General features: G+C 40.0%; 1 protein-coding gene and 1 long non-coding RNA gene across 2 annotated transcripts in view; both read left to right on the top strand.

Annotated features, from left to right (window-relative positions):
- The window catches only part of GALNT9 (polypeptide N-acetylgalactosaminyltransferase 9), a 271,939-nt gene that overhangs the window by 13,507 nt on the left and 244,321 nt on the right, over positions 1-14,111 (top strand). The gene's annotated exons all lie outside the window — the stretch shown is intronic.
- LOC140499411 (uncharacterized) lies at positions 10,584-11,121 on the top strand. The gene is made up of 2 exons (XR_011965437.1): positions 10,584-10,716; positions 10,945-11,121. It is a non-coding gene; the product is annotated as an uncharacterized lncRNA (long non-coding RNA).

Below are 14,111 nucleotides of genomic sequence, written 5' to 3'. Positions count from 1 at the left end.
GGGCTTCTGCTCTGAAAGGGTCATGGTCCTGAAGAAGGACAGATTTTAGCAACCTGGCTAAAAGGCAGCTGAACTGGGAGTCAAGAGACAGTTGTGTTCCCTTCTCTGCCAAGAGCCTTAAGCCTCTGTTTCCCCCTCTGCGAAAATAAGGAGGCTAGCCAAGGTAGTCTCTATCATCCCTCCCAGCCGAGTGAACCCTTGAGATTTGGGCACCAATCAATCCCACCTCAGCTCAGTCTCAGTTCAGTAAGGGTTACATAGGCCTTCCTTTGTGATCTTGGGCAAAGTACTTTCCCATATTAAGCCCTCAGTTTCTTCTTCTGTAAAATGAAGACACTGCATCATGATACAAAGGAGAGAGAATTGACTTTGAAGTCAGAGGAGGGGGCTTCAAGTACTACCTCTGATGCTGGCTGCCTGTGTGACCTCGGAGAAGTCCCTGATTTACATCCTTGGGTCTTATTTTCCCCATCTGTAAAATAGGGAAGTTGGACTAACCTGAGGGCCCTTTTGGTTTTAATGTGATATTTTGAGGATTTTGGGGGGGGGGGAGCAACTTCAAGCCCTCTTTCATCTCCATCCCCCAACACTGTTGGTTACAAGGGAGTTAGCTCCACCCACCCAGTAATCTCCTTGGATTTCAAGTGTGAAGAAACAAGTGTCGTTGGCACATAGTTATTATGCATTCTGAGATAAAATAGGGTGGTACCAGATGGCCTGATTCCCATTGTATAAAGGAAGAACCTGCAAGGAAGTAATTTACCCAAGGTCCTGTGGTACAGGCATCTCCCCACCAATAGCCTTATGGTACCTAGGGCTCTCCAGCCATGGGAACCAGAGTCCTCAGAGTCCTTCTGGCTTGCCCCAGAAGGGTACTCTCCACTGAGGGCATCTCTCATGCTGTTGGCCTTGGTTTGGCTTGGGTTCTTGTTCTGGGCACAAAAGTTCCAAGGTACAGCTTTGTTTGTGGGATAGGGTTAAATAGATATCAATTTCCAGTATGACCTTTGAATAGAGGAAGTAGGCTTGACACAGAAGGGCCTATCTGGAGACTTGCAAAAGAATGAAAAATGCTGTTCCTAAAAATTAATTCAATGGGCCATAGATTTGAAGATGGAAGGGACATTTAAGATCATAAGATCATAGACATAGAGTTGGAAAGGATTTTAAGATTGGCTGTCTTGCCCATCCACCTCATTTTGCAGATGTGGAAACTGAGGCCAAGTGACTTATCCAAGGACACATATGGAACAAACAACAGATCAAGCATTTCATCTGACTCCAGATTCAGAACTCTCCCCACTGTGCATCATCCATAATTCCCTTCCCTTCTATGGAGGGCAAAAGCAAAGGAATAGCATGTACAATTCTCCTGGGCCATCTGCATATCCCAAAGGCTTGGTGCTATTTCTGAAAGGGTACTTTATCCTTTGTTCACAAGAAACTGGGTAAAAATAAATCTTTCTGCATTTACATAACTGATGTCCTCAGAATTCTAAGATTCTATTGAGATAACAAAGGAACAAAGATATTTTACCTGATGAAGAAAAGACTCCTTTGCCAGAGAAGAGAGGTGGATTTAGGACTGCTGGGAAGAAAAAGCTTCTAAACACAATGGAATAGACTGCCTTGGGAGATAGTGAGTTCCCTTTCACTGGAGGTCTTTAAGCAAAGCTGGGTGACCATTTGCTAGGAATGCTGGAGAGAAGATTCTTGGTCAGCCTGTAATTAGTCTTGATGGCCTCTGAAGAAACACTGCCCCCCCCCCCCCCAATTCTGAAGTTGCTTTATTCTTATGCTACCGCTGAAGATCCCTGCTGAGTGAAACAAGGGACAGTTGATGAAGAATGGTTAGCATTTCTTTCACCTTATCCCAGAATCCTCTTCTTGCAGGAGTGGCTAGGCTACAAGTTAATTCTCAAGTTCCTTTCAGTGCTGAAATTCTGTAATTTTGCAGCCTGGGAAGCCCAAGATAATGACATTTAAGGATCTGGAGGGCTAACTCCTTCAAGGATTATCCTGTTCTATGTGACCCTTGGGGACAGAAGTAGAATCAATGGTTGGAAGTTTCAGAGACTTTCTAATAATTAGGTAATCTAAATGGAGAGCAGGTTGCCTTGGTAGGTATTGGGTAATCCATTACTTTAATAAGACATCCCCAGTTGAGGATTTTTTATAGGGAATTGTTGGTCAAATAAAGTTTGAACCAGATGGCCTCTGAAGTCCTTTCTCACTGAGATTTTTTGAATCTCAAATCCCAGGACTGGCTTTGTCATATTCCTCTCTTATTCCAAAACACAACAGTAAACAGTCCTTATAAAGAGGGAGATGGCATTGTACCCTATGGGGGTGGCCACTGAGCTCATGTTGACCATCACTGTCAACCTCACTCTGCCTGGTCAAAAGCTTTACTTCAACTTGTGTTGGACTGTCAAAACTTGGTGCTGTCTTGGAAGAGCTGCCTTTAAGGATCATCTGTGTTAAACCGATTCCCAACAATTTCCACCCTTAATTGTCATTCCCGGAATGTAGAAACTCATTTGCTAGATGGCTTAAAAGGTACTTAAGAGATGCATTTATCTCACAGTGTGGAGGCAGAGAGAGAGAGAGAGAGAGAGAGAGAGAGAGAGAGAGAGAGAGAGAGAGAGAGAGAGAGAGAGAGAGGGGCAGAGAGAGAGACAGAGACAGAGACACACAGAGAGAGAGAGAAGCCTTTGTGATGTGTCATTGAGCTGTTTTCCTAGAAAACCAACTTTATATCATAGCACACACCCATCCTGTGGGTTCCTCCTGCCACTGTATCCTCAGAGGAGTCATAATGGAGAGCCTTTAAGCACTTTACAGCTCCCAAACTGGCAGGGAATTGTGAGGAATGAATTTCCAAGCTGGTCCCATGAAAATAGGGAATGATTTCTCCGAAGCATTTTGGAAATGGGAGATGTCATGCTCTAACCAGTGTGCAGATGTCTGGCCAAGAAGATAGCAATGGCAGGATTATGTGCTGCTGGGTATCCACACTGTGTTGTCAGAGCAAAGTCCCTGTCATCAGAGGGGAATGACCATACCATGTCCCCCAAGTAATACTAGCTGATGTCTCTATACCAGGTTAAAGTGTTCAGATCCCTTCTCTCTCCACAACTATACAAAGTAGGATCAGAGATTCAGAGCTAGAAGGGACTTAGACATCATCATTCATTACCCACCTCACTTTATAGAGGAGGTAACTGGGACCTACAGAGGTTAAGAGATTTACCCAAGGTTACCAAGGTAGGATGTGGCTGAGTTGAGATTTGAACCTGGGTTTTGGTTTCTTGAATTTTTTTAAATTTCAAATCCAGTGCTTTTTTCACCACTCCTCAGTATTAGCCAATGAGGTGAAGTACAATGTGATGTACTTGGAGTCAAGAAATCTTTCCTCAGACATATACTGTCCCTGCATGACCTTGGGTATGTCAGTCAAACAACAGGGCTTTATTAGGCATTCACTAAGTGTCAAATGAGCAGCTAGGTGGCGCCATAGTTCACAGCACCGAGCGGGAAGTCAGAAAGACTCTTTCCTGAGTTCAAATCTGCCCTCAGACACTAGCTGTGCAACCCTGGACAAGTCATTTAACTCTATTTGCCTCAGTTTCATCATCTGTAAAATGATGTGGAGAAGGAAATGGCAAACTTCTCCAAGTGTCTTTGCAAAGAAAACCCCAAATGAGGTCAACAAAAATCAGACATGACTGAAACAGCTGAACAACAAATGTGCCAAACATAGTGCTAAATGATATTCATACAAAAAATGACTTTCTGGAATAATACTAGTGTCTGCCCCACAGGGCTGTTGTGGGGAGCAAGTGAGATATAATGAATGTAAAGAGCTTCTCAAAACCTAAAGGCTCATGAATGTGACTTATTATTGTCCTCATTTTACATATAAGGTCACTGAGGCACAAAAAGACACTTGCCCAGAATGAATGTCAGACCTAGGAATCAATCCTGGCTTTCCATTTTCAAGTCTAGAACTCTCTCCTACCATACACTGCCTTTTATTTTAAGAAAATGTAGACTCAGACAACACTATTATTTTATATTTGCATAGAATTAATCATTTTAAAAGCACCTTCCTATCCATTATCTTATCAAACTCTCATAACAGCTCTCTGAGGTAGGTAATATTATACCCATTTTATAGATAAGGAACACTAATTTCAAAGAGGGCAAATGACGTGACCAGGATCACACACAAGTCAGTTTGTTGCAGAGAAGAAACAATGGTACAGACCTCCTGATGTCCAGTTCAGGATCCTGCCCATTGTACTGCACAAATGCTGATGAGATCTCAGGGGATCCTGTGTTATCTGACTGGTAGGAAGGAGATCAGTATTTGTAAATGTACAGATCACAGGATTATAGTTTCAGAACTGGAAGGTGCTTTAGAGGCATCTAGTCTAGCTCCTTCAGTTTGGAGGTAAGAGACTGAGTTTGAGAGAGGAGAAATTGCCTCCCGAAGGTCATACAGAAACTAAGTTGGGATTTAGCCCAGGTCTTCTAACTCCAAATCCCACATCTCTCCACTGTATCCTCCTTGAACATTCCTTCAATTCAACAAACACTTTTAAGCATTTACTAAATATAAGGCATTGTCCTGGATATTGAGGATTCAGAGATAAAAATGGGGACTTGCCTTCAAGGACCCTACATTCTTCTAGTAGAACTAACTCTCTGTGTCTCTCTGTATCTCTGTCTCTGTCTCTCTTTGTCTCTCTCTCTCTGTCTCTCTCTGTGTCTGTCTGTGTCTCTCTGTCTCTCTGTCTGTCTCTCTCTGTCTCTGTCTCTCTCTTTGTCTCTCTCTCTCTCTGTCTCTCTGTCTCTGTCTGTCTCTGTCTCTGTCTCTCTCTCTGTCTCTCTCTGTCTCTGTCTCTCTCTGTCTCTCTGTCTCTCTGTCTCTCTCTGTCTCTCTCTCTCTGTCTCTGTCTCTGTCTCTCTCTCTCTCTCTCTCTCTCTCTCTCTCTCTCCCTCCCTCTGTGTGTGTCCGTGTCTCTCTGTCTCTTTCTGTCTCCCTCTGTCTCTCTCACTGTAATTAAATGAAAAGTATTACAAAGTAATTCTAAGGATTCTTCTAATGTAATGCTTCTAATTGGAGGGATCTGGAAAGACTTCATATAGGAGGTGACCCCTGAGCTATAGATTGAAGGAAGTCAGGGATTCTACAAGAAGATGAGGAGGGAGTATATTCCTCACATGGGGACTACCTGAAAAAAAGCATGAAGGTGGGATATACAATGTTGGCTACAGTAGAGAGAGTGCTGGACACAGCTCAGTGACAGCCAACTGCTAAATCTTCAGTTGGAGAACTTGCACTTTGGAAATTGGCAAATGCTATAAATCATGGTTTAATCTGTTGTTTTCTTAGCTAGACTTAAGAAAGTGATGGAGAAAATGCTCATAAGGCAGATGAAACTTTTAAAGTATATTCTATGCACAGTCCCCACCCCACTCCCACCCAGAGAACTGGTTGTTAAACATTTGCCAGTAAATTCCCTGGCAATCAAGAATGAATAGCAGGCTAGTTTGAAACAAGTATGTGAAAGGTAGTGATAAGAAATAAAATTAGAGGGGTAGTTGGGAACTAGATTATGGAGGGCTATATGGGACAGGTTAATATGCTTATATTTTATCCTTCATTGAACACATCGGATATTCTTAATTCCATATTTTTTTCTAGTAGGGAAATAAATATACATTAAATCTTTTGTGCCCCAGTGAACACAGAGTTATAGCTGCACACTAATTCTGACTCAGCCCACAGATGGGGGATAATAGCTAGCATTTATATAATGGTTTAAGATTTGCAAAGTGCTTTACAAATCTTATCTCATTTAATCCTTACAGCAGCCCTGGGAGGTAGAGGCTATTATTATCATCCCCATTTTACAGATGAGAAAACTAAGGCAGACTGAGATTTTCACTTGTCCAGGCTCACATATTAGTAAGCTACTATCTGAGGCAGGATTCAATCTCCAGTCCTCTTGAGGTCCAGCACTCTATCTATTCTGCTACCATGCTCTCCTATTCATATAGGTTTAGGAATTCCCAGAACATATTGGTTTCTACAAATTGAGTATTAAGGTTATTATGACCCCCATTTTAAAGAAAATGGCCCTCAGAAAGAGGAAGTAACTTGCTTGAGGTCACCCAGAGAGTCAGTGGCAGAGTCAAAATTCAAATCCAGGTTTTCTGACTCCAAATGCAGCAGGATCACTAAATTTCAGAAGGCACTAACTTTGAAGCAGAGTCTCTGGGAATTTCTCTGAGTTGCTTTTTGAATTGCAAACAGAGTCAAGATCTGGGCTTGCCATCCAAGAAGAGTTGAGAAAATGCACCTCCCTTTGCTTTTCTTTGCATAGGTTAGGGGCTGGGGATATAGAGCACTGCATCATGCTGTCAAACTTGTTTGTTGTCTTGGCTAATTTTGCTGAATTGCTTTTTTTTCATCTTAAAATTTAAAATTTTTTAATTTAAAATTTTAATTTTTAAATTTTAAAAATTCTTAGTTATAAGACGTAGCTCATTGGATAGGGGAGGAGAGGGGAACACATTCCCAAATGAAGGTGATATAAAGACAAAAGATGTCAATCAACAAGTATTTATCAACCACTTAGTGTATGCATAGAATACAAATGAAATGAAAATATTATTTATAGGTCAATAAATAGAATCCAATATTCAATAACTTTTTAAAAAAGATATACAATAATAATTTAAAATTGAAAAATTACCTTGGGTCAGCCCATACAGCAAAGAAGTATTAGAGGAGATTGTTAGTGAAGAAGTAATAACAATTGCTCATATAGTCAATATAGGAGTCTTATATGTGTTATCCATGTGTGTATACAAGTATATGTGTATATATATAGGCATGCACACACACATATATACACATATGTATGCATATGTATATGTATGCATAATATAATAAATAAAACAATCATCATATAATATAAAATTGGGAGCAGCGAGGTGGCACAGTGGACAGAGTGCCGCATTCAAATTGACACTGAGTTCAAATCCAACCTCAGACACTTACTAGCTATGTGACCCTTCACAAGTCACTTAATCCTTCTTGCCTTAGTTTCCTTATCTGCAAAATGAGCTGGAGAAGGAAATGGCAAACCACTCCAGTATCTCTGCCAAGAAAATATCAAATGGCGTCACAAAGAGTCAGACAGGACTGAATGATAACTATATAATTTAAGTTTCTACAAAATACTTTTCTTAAAATAACCCTCTTTAACTTTTAAAGCCCCTCAGAGGTTAATCCAATCCTATCTTTGCAACCTCAAAATGCACTCCTCTTTCCCGTTCCTTACACGTAACACTCCATCTCCCATGGCCTTTGCATTTGACATTCAACATGCCTGGAATGCACTCCTTCCTCACCTCTCCCTCTTATAATTCCTCTAGATACATCTCAAGTACCACCCTCTTAATGAAGTCTTTCCTGATCTCTGCCATCTGCTAGTGACCACTTTGCCAAACTACCTCTGGTTGTTTTTACAGACTGTTCCAAAAGTCCTAGTGCACTTTTAACTTATAATAACTTTAGAATGATTAATACTACAGACTATTAAAAATTTGTAAAGAAATTTGTTTATAATTTTAATATATCCATCTATTTCTTATTACATTTCAACATAATCACTGTCTTGTGCCATATATTACTTTAAGTGATTTTGGAATGCTGTGAAAACTTTTACCAGCTGTTTTTCAGTGACTGAAAGGATTACCTGTGTAATCTTAACCTTAAGATCATCCAGGGAATGAAGTTTTGATGCATGCATGACATTTTTAACATGACCCCACAAAAAGCAGTCTAATGACAATAGATCAAGTAACCAAGGTGGCCGAGCAAGAAGATATTCTGTATGGTTCTGTCAATATGGTGTCATCTAGAAACTCATGCACAGACCAATGCAAAGCGACAGGATGATGCATGTTGTTAAATTTAAATTATAAAATTTATTATTCAAAATTCACGAAACTGTGTAAAAGAAATTTCAATATTTAAACTTTCAAAATTTTTTTTGTAACTTTGTAGCATTTATGCTTCTGAATTTGTTGAAGTTTAGAATTACAATAAGACTTTTGGGACACCTTGTGTTTATTCTTTTCATAGTTATTTTCTATACACTAATTAATATATGTACTTCTTTCTGTGAAACTGAGTTTCACAGAAGGGGGGATTATTTCATTCATTGTTGTTTTGTGTGTGTGTGTGTGTGTGTGTGTGTGTGTGTTCGGGAGGGAGGCAGTATTCCCAGGTCCTACATAGTGTTTGGAAAATTTTGTTGTTTATTCATGTCCAACATGTCATGACTCGATGGAATGTACTGTCCGTGGGATTTTCTTCACAAAAATGCTACAGTGGTTTACCATTTCCTTCTCCAGTAGATGAAGGCAAACAGAAGTTAAGTGACTTGCTCAGGGTCACACAGCTAATAAGTGTCTAAGGTTGAATTTGAACTCAGGTCTTTCCAACTCTAGGACCAGAATATAGTAGAGATGTAATAAGTGCTTCTTGATTGCTGTATTGATTGAATGAAGTACAGTCTATTAGATCATCCCAAAACACCAGGTGTCAGTGACAGTAGAGAATGGTATCTGAAGACTGATTTATACACCCCTTTATGAGGATAAGGAGTTGGTCAAGAAAATTAAGACCTTAACGAGAAAAGAGGGCATGGTAGTAAAGAGGTTGAAGAAACTTTGGGGTCAGAAAGTGACAGCTCAGCTTAATGAGAACCAAAGCTAAGTTAACCACACCAACTGAACAAACGTCATCTGGGGACAAGATGGAAGTTGCTGTCATCCCAATGCAGAGTACTTACATCAGATAAAATGAGTCCATTGTTGAAGATGAAAGACCCAGAGAACAAAGGTCACAGCAGTCTTATGTATGATCAAGATTACCACCAGCGCAGTCCACAAGCAAAGAAGTAGAAGTCTTTTCTCTTATGATTGGCCTAGATGCAGAGAAGCCAGATTGTTGAACTGTTTTATTTTCATTTTATCTATTTATTTGATTTAGTAAAGGATAAATGCATCTGAAAGAGGAATGTAAAGTTGGTGTGTGAAAAGTAGAATTCCAAATATCTATGGGCTAGGGTGGGGATGAGAGATAGAGCCAGGGATAGAGGCCTCCAAGATACTAGAAAGTAGTAAGCAAACCTGATCTCATTACCAGTTAGATAACAATAATTTGAAGAATACAGTCATCAAGATATAACTAGCAGGGCAAGATGACCCATGCCTACATTCTCTACTCCTGGGGTAGGCTAAGGCTGGGAGATTGCTTGAGAATGGGAGCTCTGAGCTGCAGTAAAGCTAAAGAGGATCAGGTGTCCACACTAAACCTCACACTAATATGGTGAACACCATATGGGGAGCAAGCAGAGAGCCAACAGGCTGACTAAGGAGGAGTGAACTGCACCAGGTCAGAAAAACAGTAAACTGAAGCTTCAAGGACAACAAGTAATAGAATCAAGCCTCTGGGTGAAGGCTGAACTTCTAGCCCAGATGAGATAGAGAGGTCTAGTCTCAAAAAAAATTAGATACAGTCTCATAATAATGATGACAGCAGTAATTGATAACATGTATACAATGCTTGTTGTGTGCCAGGCACTGTGCTAGGTGTGTTGCAAGTATTATCTCATTTGCTTCTCACACCGTGAGAAGCAGGTGCTATTATTATCTCCATTTTACAGATGAGGAAACTGAGGCAGGCACAGGTTAAGTGACTTCCCCAGGGTCACACAACTAGTAGGGACTGAATTTGAATTAAGGGCTTCCTGACTTCAAGCTCTGGTGCTCTATTCATTGTGCCCCCTAGCTGCTCCAAAACTATGTTCATAAAGTAATTCAATAATGTTGAACTCCAACTTGTTTCCCTAATAGTATAGAGAACCTCCAAGAAAGGTATTGCTTTAAGCAAAGCAGACACCACATAGAAAACCAATAGCTTTGCCTCAGACCGCGGAGGACCCCAAGGAGGGCTGAACACAAAAGGAATATCTTTTTTGCCCAGAACCTCAGTTGTAGAATTTCACAGGATAAAAAGCAAGTCTTAGAGTTTTAAAATATTGGTAGCAAGCCTATAAAATTAACCAGCTTAGGAACATGTAGCCAGATCCATTGGTCCCAACAGAATTAGAACCATCCAACCGATAAATAAGCTAAATGATGTTGTGGGAGAAAAAGGAGATGCGGTTGTAGACGTGGTTGTTCATTCAGCTACACAGAATTCATTATTGAATTATATATTATATTGTTTTTGAATTTCTTGGTGTGTTTTGCATGTATTAAGATTCTATCTAACTGTTGGAATTACTATCCATAGTTCTATATTCTTTTCCTCATTATTTAAAATAACCTGGCAAGTGGTGCTTTACATTATAGGTGTATTGAATTTAATAGTAATGAGAATTTTATGTACCCTTAGATGATTTTCACGGGACTGAAAATTTTTTGGCAGAAAGGAAATATAATATTTGTCTCAGCAACCTCTCCTACAGGGGCCAAAGTTGCTATAAGTGATAGTTTCTGTGCTTGTGACTTTAAAAGTCAAATGGAATGCTTAAGATTTGACAGTTAGGGCTAGCAGTTTTTTAAGAGCTAAGAAAATGGATGGAGGTGTTTGGAAAGAAATTATGGAGAAAACAGAAAAGAGGGGTGAGGAAAACTTATTTCTATGTAGAACTGTCTATTATTTTGTGAAGACATAAAGATAATTTTTATGAGGAGTGAAGCTAGAAAAAGGCTATTAAGAGTCATGATGGCCCGAGAGAGGTTGAGGAGACTATTTTCCTGTCATCAGTGAGGAAAAGCTGGAGAAGACAGATAAAGAACATAAAGAAGCTTTCTCTTTAATGTAACTATTTTAACTTTTATCTTGTGAAGAGGGTGAAGAGAATTCTTGAGAAGAGATTTTGTTTGGCATCTCGAGTGAGCTGAATGGTGGAACTGGACTTCCAAAAATAAGAAGCTATTTTCAGTTGCTGTGATTGGAGAATGTGGCTCTGGCTGTGATCTTTCTCACTGTTAAACTATTATAAAAATGTATTTCTGTCTTTGTGATTTTGTTGATTGCATTGTTGATAAATTGTATAGTCAGTAACTTTAACATCGAGTGTATCCCAGTAGATGTTGAGGGATTGCCATATTGAAAGATATGAGTAGCTGCTCATGGAGAAAAAAAGGTTTCTCCAGTTCATTGAATAAATATTGGATGAACTGGGATAGGGGGGGTCTGAGACTAACTGATTAATTGAGAGAAAAATTGAAGTTCTAATAATTAGTGAAAAAATATCCAAAATACCTAACACTAATAACCAAATGTTGAGATTAAATATGGGAATGATTCTGGTAGCAGACTGAACTAATCTTCAAATAAGTGTGATCCACCCCAGACCTTTGTAACTCTATGACTCTGTTTCACAGATGTGACAAATATATAGCTTTGAATTGAAAAAATCATCATTTTACTGATGAGGAAAACAGAGTCCAAGGGAAAAGACTTGCCCAAGGTCATGCAGATGCTAAATGAAACGGCCAGAATTCAAACCTTGATCTCTTTCTATTATGCCATAGCTACCTTACAGAATCACACATAAGACGCATATGTACATGGACATACAACAGATATGCAATCCAGTTAGGGATACAAGACCACATACTTAACAGCTGAGCAAAATAGAGAATGGTGTCTAATCCTGACTTTTTTAAAAAAATGAATCTGATTTCCAAGAGACTCGTCAAGTGGATGCTACAGGAGACATTCTGCAAGTCCTAAGGGGTGAAGACCAGGGTCAATGGGTTGCAACCCAAATAGGAGAAAGTGAGGAGTTAAAGCTTCTTATTTTAATTAATTATTCTTTCTAATTAAGTGCCAAGCCCTCTAAATTCTGAGCTGTTGGACAAAATCTTGATTATAGTTGTAGGCTCTAGCTATAGGGAAGCAGATTTTGCCTCCATCAATTCATCAACAAGCATTTATTAAGCACCTACTAGATGCACAATGAGATGCAAAGACAAAAGAGAATTAGTCCCTACCCTCAAGGAACTTGCATTCTATTCCAGTAGACAAGATGTACATATATACAGGTATGTCTATAAAATATAGGCACAATAAATATGCAGGAAGGTATTAGCAGCTGGGGTAAGGGAGAGGGAAATTCAGAAAGATTTCATGTAGAAGGGACAACTTAAGCCAAGCTCAACGTAAGCAATTTCTGGTAACTATAGCCATCCATCAATGGAATAGACTTCCTCACTAGCTAATGAGATCCCCATCACTGGAAGTGTTTAAGCAGAAGTTGGTCTGTAAATATTGTAGAAAGTGTTCTTACACTGGAGAAGAAGATTGAACAGAATAGCCCCCAAGATCCCATCTGTCTCTGAGATTGGGTGGGTCTTGCATCATATGTCAATAAAATTTATATTATATTTAATACCATTAGACTTCTTACAGAAAAAGATCATAAGGCCACAGTCCAAGAGCTGAAAGAGACACCAAAGACTAGGTAGTCTGGCCCCCTCATTTTATGAATGGAAAAACTGAGGTTCAGCAAATCCAAGTGACTCACTCAAAGGAAGGTTCAGACAGGCCTGGAGAGAGCCTGACTCTGTGTTCAGAGAGAAAAAAAAGCCTGGCTGCCAGTTTTTGTTTATCTTATCTTGCCCACTAGTAGCAATTTCCTTTTCTCACTTTTCCATTTCTTTCTGGGTCAGATTTCCCCAGTGATTACAGCTGTGGCACTCACGAGTCTGAATATATTCTGCAACGAGAGGATGTGGGCAGGGGGCAGGACATGTTTGCTCATGATTTGGACCAGGGCTTCAGACTTGGCCCGAGCTGGAGTCCAGAGCAGGGGAAGTTGAGATACTTGAGCCACTGACATTTCATTTTTCGGTAAATAAAAGCAATGGCAAATCTAATATCTACATTCTTTTTTTTTTTAAATACAATTTTAGGCATAGAGCATGTGGCTGAGTTCCAGGGAAATAATGAGATTTTAGAAGTGAAAGGACCAGCCCAAATCCCATTTCAGCAATCTCCATTGGAGTACCAATAATGCTGTTTTCACTCATTCCCTGTATCTCTGAACCCCAAATCTGTTCCCATGAATAGGATAAGCCAAATATTTAGCCTGACCCCATGAGAATATAGTATTGTACAAAGATTAAGAAGTGGAAGGCACCTTAGTGGTCATCAAGTCCAAGTAAGTAAACTGAGGCCCAGAAAGAGAAAGGGGTCATGGAACTAGTACATGTCCAAGGCAGGATTCAATCCCAGGTCTTCCTGACTCGAGTCTTAATACTCCAACAACTAAGATGTGTTGCCCCTCCAGTCTAGAGCCTATGACTCCTCTGATTTTGGAGAATTTGGAACATTTATAAGGAGGAGCTTCAAGGAAGATTTCCCCCAAATGGGAGATTTAATGGCATATACAATGGTCAAACAGCCCCAGTGATGGAAGAAGTTTACCCAGGAGATGGAATATCAAGAAGGGACTGGCTTGATCCTCAAAATGATAGCCCTCCCTCCTTCCTGGGCATGCTCCCAAGGGAGGTTTCTTCTGGGTAGAGAGAACACTGTCTTAGGCACATCAGCAGGGACCTTGGAGAGGAAGGAGAAGGAACAAGGGAGAAATGGGACCACACCCTGTAGTAGAAAACAGGGTAGGTGGAAGTACTGACAGATTAAAGGATTTCAGAGGATTTAGCTCTAGAAGGGACCTCTGAGATCATCCATAGGGGTTCTTAATCTGAAATCTGTGAATTTGTTTTTAAAACATTTTGATAATTGTGTTTCAAACTAATTGGCTCCCTTCATAATCCCATGTGCTTTATTTTATGCATTTAAAAAACCTTGTTCTGAGAAGGGAGTTATAGGCTGCCTCAGATAAACAAAAAGTTAAGAATTCTGCCTTTGGAGGCTGGCTCTAGATAGATCTGGGCTTGAAAAATCCAGCGCTCTGACATCACCTACCCAGAAATGAGTGTGTCCTGATTTCGGGAGGCTAGGTCTCAGTTGACAGACATCGAGTCTATAAGTCACTAGGCCT

This window comes from Notamacropus eugenii, chromosome 4, assembly GCF_028372415.1.
Source record: "Notamacropus eugenii isolate mMacEug1 chromosome 4, mMacEug1.pri_v2, whole genome shotgun sequence".
NCBI classification, from domain to species: Eukaryota; Metazoa; Chordata; class Mammalia; order Diprotodontia; family Macropodidae; genus Notamacropus; species Notamacropus eugenii.
The sequence above is the reverse complement of the archived record's forward strand: the minus strand, read 5'-3'. Positions and strand labels throughout refer to the sequence as shown.